The 12,782-nt window shown below is 43.3% G+C and overlaps 1 long non-coding RNA gene across 1 annotated transcript in view; it reads left to right on the top strand.

Moving 5' to 3' along the window:
* Positions 1 to 12,782, top strand: part of LOC130356698 (uncharacterized) — a 74,046-nt gene that overhangs the window by 15,566 nt on the left and 45,698 nt on the right. The gene's annotated exons all lie outside the window — the stretch shown is intronic.

The raw sequence follows: 12,782 nt of genomic DNA, 5'->3' as shown, positions 1-12,782 counted from the left end.
ATAGAAAAGTTTCACTAACACGGTTGCAGAAACAATTCAAACTGAAATAGTGAACTGAACATATACATTGCTTAACGTTCTGCACTAATACACTTAATGCTAAATGTGCAACACACTTTGAACATAGATTGCCTTTGATAAACCATATAAGAAAAGCAGCCATACTGAGATATCAGTTGGGCAAATGCATGTTCCATCTACAGCTATTCCTCTAGATCAGTGTTTCCCAACCTAGGTGCCTCCAGCTGTTTCAAAACTACAACTTCCAGCATGCCCGGACAGCCGTAGGCTGTCCGGGCATGCTGGGAGTTGTAGTTTTGCAACAGCTGGAGGCACCTAGGTTGGGAAACACTGTTCTACATACATGCATGCTCTAGTCAGTTATGTCTGCATGAAAAGGGCCTGACTGTTCTGGCATAAACTTGTCTTCTGAGAGAACAAAGGATAAAGAGTCAGCTGCTGAGAGTCAGGTAATCCCCATATACAATGGTTAGTAGGCAAATCCTGCTGAAATTAAAGGGTTAATAAAAAAAAAAAAACTTTATCTAAATTGTATGGTCAATTTGTTGTATGCAAATAATTTTTTTTATATACAGTAACTTTATTTGTTAAAGTTTTACAATATATTTTTTTCAAAACTAAAAGGAGACAGAACAGGCAAGAAAACAGAAAAAGGCATCTTCTATAACATTTTCGGGTTATACAATGGCTGCCGGTAAGAAAATGCCATCATTATTGCTGCCAGTTCCCAGTCTAGCCAGTTCTGGGTCTACCTTGTCCAGGTCGGAGAACAAAGAAATGAGATGACCCAAAAAATCTCCATATTAATAACTACAATTCAACCATGGGGAATCAGCAAAGGCCGACTTAGCGCTCACGTGACCCCCGACAATGAATATTCAAATTGAGCCGACGGGCCCGCCTCCAGCGTGCAATTCACTGAAGATGGATGCCGATCTTCGGAGGGACAGATCTCCGGAGTGCATTTAACCCATTAAAGGGGTTATCCACCATAAGGTGATTTTAGTACGTACCTGGCAGACAGTAATGGACATTCTTAGGAAAGATCTGCGCTTGTCTTGGGGCTAAATGGCTATGTTGTGAGATTATCATAATACTGTGGCTAGCTTTTTGTGAACTGGTATTTCCTGTTTTGACTTTTCTTTTTTTTTTACTACAAATCCCACAATTCCATTTCCCTCCCTCCCACACATCATCCACCCAACCCATTGAAATATAAATCGTTGGTTTATGATGTAAAAATCATAAATACAGTATCATATAGACTACTTTGTTATTACAAGTAAGTGTATCCTAAATGGATGTCTTTAAATTAAAGCCTTAAAGAGCGTCTTAGGAAAAGAACGTTGACTCCATCTGATGTCATGACATACTTCAAGCAACCTGTGGCTACAAGCAGAACACACATCCGAGCCGCAGATTACATAGAGACCACCTTTGAACTTCTGACTGAAAAGGTTCGAAGCATCTACAGCCGACCCTTCAACATCTCAGGTACCAAAGAGGAAGACATGTTATGAACTACACTAACTCTACAGCCCCTGTAGCATAGTCAAATAAAAAAAAACTCCTGGAATACCCCTTTAACCCCTCATTGGTCTCCTGTTCACCCACACTATAACCCAGTGTATTGGGTTTAGAGTGGGTGAACAGAAGACCGTTTTTCCTTTAAGTTTAATGTGGCTCCCGACCACCACTCAAAATTGAATGTGACTTACAAGGTACAAAACTTACATGGACAAGGTACAAGGACTTCTGAATTAGGGTAAGTAAAAGCTTTAAAGATGGCAGGGAAAAGGTTATACAAATCGTAAGCCAAGATAAGAAAAGTATGTGTAATGTCCCAGTACAGGACATGGTCCTACACTACACTTAGGCCCTGTCAGGTTGAGTCCCTCAGTGACCTGGGGGCTCTCCTGCAGTGTCTCCCCTGCTGTTATTATAAGTGTCATTTATTGTCATAGAATTATAGTCAGTGCATTAATGTATAGCTAGTCTAAAGGACCTGTGAGATGTCTGAAAGACCTGTGGAATGTCACATGTTATGTTGTCACATGATGTTACCCAGAGAGCACCATGGGTCTTTGGCTCAGCCCCTCCCCCCTCTATATAAGAGGGCGGCCATTACAATTCCCACTCTGCCGAGGACAGAAAAGCACATACATCACAGACCTTGTGTCCAGTACACCTGGAGGCCACAAAGCCTGCACACCAGCCACGTTGTCAGTAAGTCATCTCATCTATGTCTGCTGTCTCTACTAAAGTCAAGACACTGATCAAGTCTATTCTAGTCTATGGGGCTGAACTAAAGTCTATTACAATAACTACAAGTCCCAGCAAGCTGCAGGGCCCTATCTGTGTTACTGGTCGACTCTCTGGGATTCCTAGCTATGAAGATAATAACACCTGTCTTAGCTCAGTAAAGCCTGCGTTAAACCATAACTGGTTGTGGACTCTTCTTTCACTGCCTAGCCATTGGAATATTGGAGATACCATTCGTGTGGTTCCAGTACCAAAAAACCACTCTGGCGTCACGAACATTAGGGGTTAACAACACCTTTCCCCGGGGGTTAACACCATCTTGCCCCATCCACCTACATCGCTACATGGTCCTGCCATACACCGTGGGTCACCACATATGTAAATCTAGGCCTGTGAAATTATAAAAAGAATGTGCGTTTTGTGTGCAGTCAGTGTCTGTGTGCTTATTTTGGTGGCATGACACTGGAGAGCACATCATTGTAATATACTCTTTTAGCAATAGTGTATGTAAATAAAAACTGACACTGCTTCCAAATACCTGTTAAGGGTTTATTCAGGAAGCTTTGTTCAGTCGTTTAGTGTAAAATCAACAGCATAAATTCAATCTGCAGCTACAAATCCTGTGCATCAAATATGTGCAGGATACTATGTGTGTGACTACACCCTTATGGTTTATTAAAGGAAAACTGTCAGTTAACCAGTGGCACCTTAAAGAGGTACTCCGCTGCTCAGCGTTTGGAACAAACTGTTCCGAACGCTGGAGCCGGCGCCGGGAGCTCGTGACGTCATCGCCCTGCCCCCTCAATGCAAGTCTATGTTAGGGGGCGTGACAGCCGTTCCAAACATTGAAACGGAGTACCCCTATAAATGCACAATGGATTTACTCTGAAATCCTGTGGCTCTACTCTGCTACGCCCTGCCTTGCTGGACTTGACTGACATGTTTCTCCCCATGTGTGAATAGAAAGATACCGGTCAGTAAAGCTCTTTGATGTGGGGAGCAGTGGCAGAGAGCCCCCCTTGACTTTATACTAAGTACTGGCTCACCTTTAAAACTGCTGCAGCTTTATGTAGTAAACCATAGGGCAGTAGAGTATCTGTGCCTTTTTCAAGCTGCCTGTGGTTCAAGCAGCATGAAACAGCTGAATGGTTGGAACAAGGCTAGCGGAGAACGTTCACTGGCTGGGTTGTTTTGGCTTGCTGGATAATCATCAGCCATTGCCTTCATACCTCCCTGTGTAATAGGTGACGTTCAGCTGAAGCTCAAGTCTTGTAAATGAGTTACCATCTACGAGATCAGCGCTCATTTACAGATGGGGTGGGACAGTCTAATAGGGCCCTAAGGTAATATTGGGATTTTTAATCATAACATTTCATACCTAGATTTCATAAATGTCCACGTAGTTGAAAGTTCAAGTTGAATGCCAATAATAAAATGATTTATCTTATCAACATTTTGCTAATTTTGTTAGACTATTTACAAGATTTTCAAAATGTATTCATATTTTTTTTTGGTGGAAAACCCAACCATTCCCCAAAATGATTGATCCAAGACCCTTAAAACTCATTTAGACATTTAGAAAAGACAAAAAAAAAAAGAAAAGTCTAAACTTCATTCCCCAACATGACTGTATACAGCATCTCCTTACGTGCCAGGTGCTGTCAGTAGTTCCGCTCCTGACAACAGACTTAAAATCTTAGATGAATTGGAGGCAAACATTGCTCTCCTGGAATGCATCTATGATATCAGGTCTGAAGGGTCCAGAGAGGGGGCATCCCTGGTCCAGATTCTAAAGTTGTCCATCAGATGAATACACCTTGGCTAGACTGTAGAATAGCAGACCTGCTATTGGAATAGTTGGCTAATCCCAAGGCAGTTCCTAAAAATGATCATTATCTATCTCTAAAGAAGCAGGAAGGAACTTATAAACAAACCTCAAGATAAAGTGTAATCTAACCAAGAGGGTTTTGTAAGCGTGGGAGAGAGAAGTTTGAATGGTTGGGTAATTTTTCTGAATATTTTACATAACCTCCCAAGAGATTCTCTGATTACGGTATTTCATGCCTTTAATATTACAAGGGTACAGCCAGTTGGGAAATTGTACAGAGTTCCTTCTAGAGCTCCTTAACTACCATGACTGGCTTATCTATATCCTATACATGACAAGTCATCTGTTTTATTGCATTAAAAACCTAGGGATGATTTCAATGTGAGGGATTTACTATGGACTTACTTCAGCTCTTAAAGGGGTACTCCCACCCTAGACATCTTATCCCCTATCCAAAGGATAGGGGATAAGATGTCTGATCGCGGGGGTCCCGTCACTGGGGACCCCCGCATTATTGCTTGCGGCACCCACCTGTGTTGTCACCAGAATCGCTGGAGGGTCTGAGTCGCGACTCCGGGAACGGAAGTCCTTGACGGCAGGACTCCGCCCCTGTGTGACGTCACGCCCGTCCCCTCAATGCAAGTCTATGGGAGGGGGCGTCACGCTGGGGGGGTCCCAAAGTCCTTTTTGCACTCTCTCATCACCCTGATACCTAAGCCTGGTAAGGATCCTCACGAATGCTCTAGTTATCGGATTATTGCCCTCCTCAATTCTGATTTGAAACTATTTTCTAAGGTGTTGGCATTCCGGCTTTGCCATAAAGACCAGGTGGGGTTGATCCCCGATCGCCAGGGCGGTGATAACACCAGGAGGGTAGTGGGGAGCTAGTAGGGCTGAACGATATGGGGAAACTGTGCGATTGCGATTATGCACCCAGATTAACTCCCAGTAGGCAGGTAGTACTACCCAGATTACCCCCTTCCCCCCCCAGTAGGCAGGTAGTAGCCCCATATTAGACCCCCCCCCCAATAGACAGGTAGTACCCCCAGACTACCCCCCCCCAGTAGGCAGGTAGTACCCCCAGATTAACCCTCTCCCAGTAGGCAGGTAGTACCCCCAGATTACCCCTCCCCCCAGTAGGCAGGTAGTAGCCCCATATTAGAACCCCCCAGTAGGCAGGTAGCACCCCCAGACTAACCACCTCCCCCCAGCAGGCATGTAGTACCCCCAGATTAACCACCTCCCGCCAGTAGGCAGCTAGTACCCCAGACTAACCCCCTCTCCCAAGCAGGCATGTAGTACCCCCATATTAACCCCCTCACCCCCAGTAGGAAGGTAGTACCCCCAGATTAACCCCCTGCCTACTACCTGCCTACTGGGGGGGGGGTAATCTGGGGGTACTACATGCCTGCTGGGGGAGGGGGTTAATCTGGGGGTATTCCCTTCCTACTGGGGTGAGGGGGTTAATCTGGGGGTACTACCTTCCTACTGGGGGGGGGGCAGTTAGTACCCCCAGATTAACCCCCATTAGGAAGGTAGTACCCCCAGATGAACCCCTTCCCCCAGCAGGCATGTAGTACTCCCAGATTCCCCCCCCCCCAGTAGGAAGGTAGTACCCCCAGATTAACCCCTCCCCTTGTAGGAAGGCAGTACCCCCCAGATTAACCCCCCCCTTGTAGGAAGGCAGTACCCCCCAGATTAACCCCCCCTCCCTAGTAGGAAGGCAGTACCCCCCAGATTAACTGCCCTCCCTTCTAGGAAGGCAGTACCCCCCAGATTAACCCCCCCCATCCCTAGTAGGAAGGCAGTACCCCCCAGATTAACCCCCCCCTCCCTTGTAGGAAGGTAGTACCCCCAGATTCCTCCCCCTGTAGGAAGGTAGTACGTCGGTACCCCAGATTAACCCCCTCCTCTCCTCCCCCCAGACCCAGTAGGCACGTAGTTCAGAACTTGAAATAACATTGCAGTGCTCTCTGCTGACACCTCTGTCCATGTCAGGAACTGTCCAAAGCAGGATAGGTTTGCTATGGGGAATTACTCCTACTCTGGACAGTTCCTAAAATGGACAGGTGTCAGCAGAGAGCACTTATGGCCAGACAGGAAGGGAGTTCACAAAAGAAAATAACTTCCTCTTTAGTATACAGCAGCTGATAAGTACTGGGAGGGTTAAGATTTTTAAAAAGTAATTTACAAACCTGTTTAACTTTCTGGCACCAGTTGATAAAAAAAAAAATGTTCCAGTGGAATGCCACTTTTACAAAGTGGAGGTGAAATGTAAAAATGTAATTTTTTGTTTGCAGATATTTAATTTTAAATTACTTTCACATCAGCTACTAACATAGAAAGACCTTTTTTCTAATTGTATAGTTGAACATTTTTATGACTGATAATGAACATTTATTTTGATATGTACATGTAAACTTTAGAATAACTGGGCTAGGGCTGACACTGCAGCAAACTAGGGGGGTGAACTATTTTTTGTTGGGGCAAACTTATTTTTTCACTTTTGTTCTACAATTTTTTTTCTTCAAAGCTGAAAAAAAGACCATTGGGGATGTCATTATTTTACAGTTTATTTTTAAGACCAATTTACCACTGTGCATGGAACTGCACATAGACCAAGTTATAAAAAAAAAATTAGCTCAGTTTCACTGACAGTTGCCACTGCTAGGGTCGTGCCGAGTCTGGTTATATATAACAGCTGCCTCTTGTGTGGCTGACCACGTGATCAGTAACATGCCAATCAGAACCAGTAAGTAATAACTGAATACTGGTTATATAAAAATTTAGGAGGACAAACTGGCTTTAACCCCTTGGGGACGGAGCCCATTATGACCCTAAGGACGGGAGCATTTTTTGCAAATCTGACCACTGTCACTTTAAGCATTAATAACTCTGGGATGCTTTTACTTATAAATTTGATTCCGAGATTGTTTTTTTGTGACATATTCTAATTTATGGTAGTGGTAAATTTTCATCGATATTTGCATCATTTCTTGGTGAAAAATTCAAAAATTTGATGAAAAAATTGAAAATTTTGCATTTTTCTAACTTTGAAGCTCTCTGCTTGTAAGGAAAATAGACATTCCAAATAAATTATATATTGATTGACAAATACAATGGGGGACATTTACTAATCTAGTCTATTCTGGGTATGCTTATAGACCAGCGTATGTGGTAGTCTCCTGTCTATTGTGCTCCTAATTTATCAAAGGTCTCGCAGCCCTTGATAAATTCTGTGCTCAGACTTCAGGGTCTACAGCTTAAACTGCATTTAGACCTGCTGCAACATGGTCTGACATTTCAGCGTATTTTGGGCAGATGCGACTTGTCGCACTTGATAAATTCAGCACCAATGCATTTTCCAATGCATTTCCGTCTAAAATAGACTTGCATGCATCATGTTCTAAAAATCCTCTACAGCAAAAGTCGCAGAAAAGTCGCACATATTTAGACTGCGACTTTCTGTGAGACAAATTTAGACAGGAAAAACCAGTCTAAATCCTTTGATAAATCTCCCCCAATATGTCTACTTTATGTTTCCATCATAAAGTTGACATGTTTTTACTTTTGGAAGACATCAGAGAGCTTCAAATTTCAGCAGCAATTTTCCAATTTTTCACAAAATTTTCTAAATCGGAATTTTTCAGGGACCAGTTCAGTTTTGAAGTGGATTTGAAGGGCCTTCAAATTAGAAATACCCCACAAATGACCCCATTATAAAAACTGCAGCCCTCAAAGTATCCAAAATGACATTCAGTAAGTTTGTTAACCCTTTAGGTGTTTCACAGGAATAGCAGCAATGTGAGGGAGAAAATTCGAAATCGTCATTTTTTACACTCGCATGTTCTTGTAGACCCAGTTTTTTAATTTTTACAAGTGGTAATAGGAGAAAAAGCCCCCCAAAATTTGTAACCCAATTTCTCTCGATAAAGGAAATACCTCATATGTGTATGTCAAGTGTTCGGCGGGCGCAGTAGAGGGCTCAGAAGGGAAGGAGCGACAATGGGATTTTGGAGAGTTAATTTAGCAGAAATGGCTTTTGGGGGGCATGTCACATTTAGGAAGCCCCTATGGTGCCAGAAAAGCAGAAAAACCCCACCTGGCATACCATTTTGGAAACTACACCCCTCAAGGCACGTAGCAAGGGGTCCAGTGAGCCTTAACACCTCACAGGTGTTTGACGACTTTTCGTTAAAATCGGATGTGTAAATGAAAAAAAATTTTTGCACTAAAGTGTAGTTTTCCCCCCAAATTTACCATTTTTAAAAAAGGTAATGGGAGAAAATGCCCCCCAAAATTTGTAACCCCATCTCTTCTGAGTATGGAAATACCCAATGTTAGAACGTAAAATGCTCTGCTGGCGCACTACAATGCTCAGAAGAGAAGGAGCGCCATTGAGCTTTTGAAAAGCGAATTCGTTTGGAATGGTAGTCAGGGGCCATGTGCGTTTACAAAGCCCCCCGTGGTGCCAGAACAGTGGACCCCCCCACATGTGACCCCATTTTGGAAAATACACCCCTCATGTAATGTATTAAGGGGTGCAGTGAGTATTTACACCCCACTGGCGTTTCACAGATCTTTGGAACAGTGGGCTGTGCAAATGAAAAATTAAATTTTTCATTTTCACGGACCACTGTTCCAAAAATCTGTCAGACCCCTGTGGGGCGTAAATGCTCACTGCATCCCTTAATACATTACATGAGGGGTGTAGTTTCCAAAATGGGGTCACATGTGGGGGGGTGCATTGTTCTGGCACTATGGAGGCTTTGTAAACACACGTAGCCTTCAATTCCGGACACATTTTCTCTTCAAAATCCCAATGGCACTCCTTCACTTCAGAGCATTGTAGTTCGCCCGCAGAGCACTTTACATCCACACATGGGGCATTTTCTTACTCAGAAGAAATGGGGTTACAAATTTTGGGGGCTTTTTTCCTATTTTCCCTTGTGAAAATGAAAAATTTAGGGTAAACCGCATTGTAGTGAAAACTTTTTTTTTTTCATTTTCCCATCCAAATTTAATGAAAATTTGGCAAACACCTGTGGGGTGTTAAGGCTACCCTTGTCACGTTCCGTGAGGGGTGTAGTTTCCAAAATGGGGTCACATATGGGTATTTATGTTTTTGCGTTTATGTCAGAACCACTGTAAAATCAGCCACCCTTGTGCAAATAACCAATTTAGGCCTCAAATGTACATAGTGCGCTCTCACTCCTGAGCCTTGTTGTGCGCCCACAGAGCATTTTACGCCCACATATGGGGTATTTCCGTACTCAGGAGAAATTGCGTTACAAATTTTGGGAGTCTTTTTTTCCTTTTACTGCTTGTGAAAATAAAAAGTATGGGGCAACACCAGCATGTTAGTGTAAAATTCATTTTTTTTTTTACACTTATAGGCTGGTGTAGCCCCCAACTTTTCCTTTTCATAAGGGGTAAAAGGAGAAAAAGCCCCCCAAAATTTGTAGTGCAATTTCTCCCGAGTACGGAAATACCCCATATGTGGCCCTAAACTGTTTCCTTGAAATACGACAGGGCTCTGAAGTGAGAGAGCGCCATGCGCATTTGAGGACTAAATTATGGATTGCATAGGGGTGGACATAGGGGTATTCTACGCCAGTGATTCCCAAACAGAGTGCCTCCAGCTGTTGCTAAATTCCCAGCATGCCTGGACAGTCAGTGGCTGTCCAGAAATGCTGGGAGTTGTTGTTTTGCAACAGCTGGAGGCTCCGTTTTGGAAACACTGCCGTACAATACGTTTTTCATTTTTATTGGGGGGACAGTGTAAGGGGTGTATATGTAGTGTTTTACCCTTTATTATGTGTTAGTGTACTGTTTTTAGGGTACTCGGCTAGGAGTTTGCGCTGCGGCGAAAAATTTACCGCAGCCCAAACTTGAAGCAGGAAACTTACTGTAAACCTCCCTGTGTGAATGTACCCTGTATGTTCACATGGGGGGGGGGGGGGGCAAACCTCCAGCTGTTTCAAAACTACAGCTTCCAGCATGTACTGAGGAGTTGTACTTTTGCACAGAGGGGACAGCAATACATGTCATCTCCGTGCAATTGCTGCTTTAACCCCTAAAGGACACAGCCCATTTTAGCCTTAACTCCTCATGGACTGGGCCATTTTTCATTTTTCACCTCTGTTTTTCCCTCCTCCCCTTCTAAAAATTATAATGCTTTCAATTTTTCACCTACAGAACCATATGAGGGCTTGTTTTTTGCGACACCAATTTTACTTTATTATAACAATCAACCATTTTACCACAAAATCTATGACAAAACCCAAAAAAAATTTGTGGACCAAAATTTAAAAAAACTAACAAACGCACGCCATTTTGTAACTTTTAGGGGCTTTTAAATTCCATGCAAAGCACTTTTCGGTCCATACGATTAAAATGATACCCAACTTATATATGTTATACAATATATAGAGAAGAAGAAAGGCACTCACCTAACCTTTAAATACCTTAAACTGAGCCAAAGTAGTCAGTAAGTAACTGAACCAAAGTAGTAAGTCCGGATGATAGAGAAACGACCATAGGGGAGAGGAGGAAAGAAGTCTAAACCGCCTAGAACAGTAAGTCCACACATAGCGAGTGAAGGACATGGGGCCAAGGAGGGGACCAGATTGGGACGGGAGAGGGTAGGACCATAGGAGAGAGTTCGGGTGGGTTGGGGCTAGCCCCAATTTTTCACCTCCATCCACTACCATGCATGGTAGGTGCATGGTAGGTGGACCAAGACGCCAAGTGTCGCAGATGAGCCGCCCAATAATACTTAGTCACATCCGGGACCCCAAGCCCCCCATAACATCGGTTCGCCATCATGATCGACATGGGCAACCTGTGCCGTTTAGCGTCCCAAATTAATCGAAAAATAGACAATTGAAAAGAACGCAAAACAGCCAGCGGAACCCTTACCGGCAGTGACTCAAAATCATAGAGTAATTTTGGGAGAATAGTCATCTTAACTGCCGCAATGTGTCCGAAAAAAGATATATACTGGGAACGCCACTTTTCCATTAAAGCACGCAGCTCACGGAATAGGGGGGAAAGTTTACAGAGTACAGGGAGGCATAGGTAGGAGAAAGAGAGACCCCCAAATACTGGATAGCAGACTGGGACCATCGAAAGGAGTATTTAGGTGTCAGAAGAGAAATTACAGTAGGAGACAGATTGAGAGGCACCGCCTCAGATTTAGAAAGGTTGACCTTGTATCCAGAAACCAGACCATAGGCATGGAGAAGTTTATAAAGGGAGGGCAGAGATATTAGGGGGTTAGCGAGAGTAAGTAAGACATCATCCACAAAAAGACAAATCTTAAATTCCCTACCATGGATAGCCACACCGGAGACGTCCGGGTCCCCGGATTAAAATTATAAAGAGGAAAAGGCACAGAGGAGGCACAGGGAAGTTTAAGCGAAGCAGTAGGAGAGTATAGGCCCTGAAGAGCAGTAAGGAAGTTACCAGAGATCCCAAATTTCTGGAGGGTAGCAAACAAAGGGCAAACCTAGCCTATCAAATGCCTTTTCAGCATCCAAACTTAATAGCAAGGCCTGTCCAGACCCCCGATTGACCACTTCTATCAGATCCAGAACCCTTCTCGTATTATCGCCTCCCTGGCGACCAAGGATAAACCCCACCTGATCCTTATGTGTAAGGGAAGGCAAAAGACCACATAGGCGAGTCGCCAATACTTTGGAGAATAACTTCAGATCCAAATGCAAGAGGGCTATGGGCCTGTAACTGGAGCAATCATGGGGTCCTTTCCAGGCTTCGGGATCAATGTAATCAGAGAGTGTAGGAAGGATTGCAGAATACCCCCTCCACTCAGGAAAGAGTTGAACAAAGAAACCAGCCTGTACAGGTATGTAAATCCTTTTCCCCACAATTTTATAGTCCCCATCTTCAGATTGCATACACTGTTCAATGTTATGCCATAGGATTGATCAGGGTTGTCGTTTCTCTGCTCCTCCAGCCTGCAATGGCTGACTGGAGCATCAAATCATCAATTGGTCAGAAAGGAGGCAGGTAAGGGCCCTACGGCCGTCCTCTCAGCTGATGGGACACCGTGGTGGTCCCGATCAACCGGGATGTGTTTTAAAAAAAAAAACATTTTAGACTCCGCAATCAACTTTGATTGCAGCGTCTAAGGGGTCGGGCATCACAGTGATCGGTGATGTCCAGCATTAACCATGGGTCCACTCTGCTATGACCCATGCTCCGCTCTTAAGCGTGCGTCATAGAAGGGGAGTGGGACAAGGGCATACAGGTACGCCTTTCGTCTTCAAAAGGTAAAGGCATTTTAATTTTTTCCTCATCACCTTCTAAATATCATAACTTCCAATATTTCCATTCACATGGGGCTTGTAATTTACAAAGTACAATTATTTGTGCAAAAAACATCACTCATATTACCATAAAATGTATTGCGAAAACAAAAAATTATTATTATTTGTGTTGGGAAATTAAAAAGAAAATCGCAATTTGGCAGATTTTGGAAGGTTTTGTTTTCACTTTATGGTAAAAAAAGACATTCTTTCTTTATTTTGTGGGTTAATACAGTAAAATGATACCCATATTTAGATACTTTTCTTTAATTGTATTGCTTTAAAAAAATTATAAATTTTTTTACAAAATAAGTATGTATAAAATTGTCCACCTATAACTC

The sequence above is a fragment of the Hyla sarda genome, chromosome 2, assembly GCF_029499605.1.
Source record: "Hyla sarda isolate aHylSar1 chromosome 2, aHylSar1.hap1, whole genome shotgun sequence".
NCBI classification, from domain to species: Eukaryota; Metazoa; Chordata; class Amphibia; order Anura; family Hylidae; genus Hyla; species Hyla sarda.
Note: the sequence above shows the minus strand (reverse complement) of the source record. Positions and strands in the feature narration are given on the sequence as shown.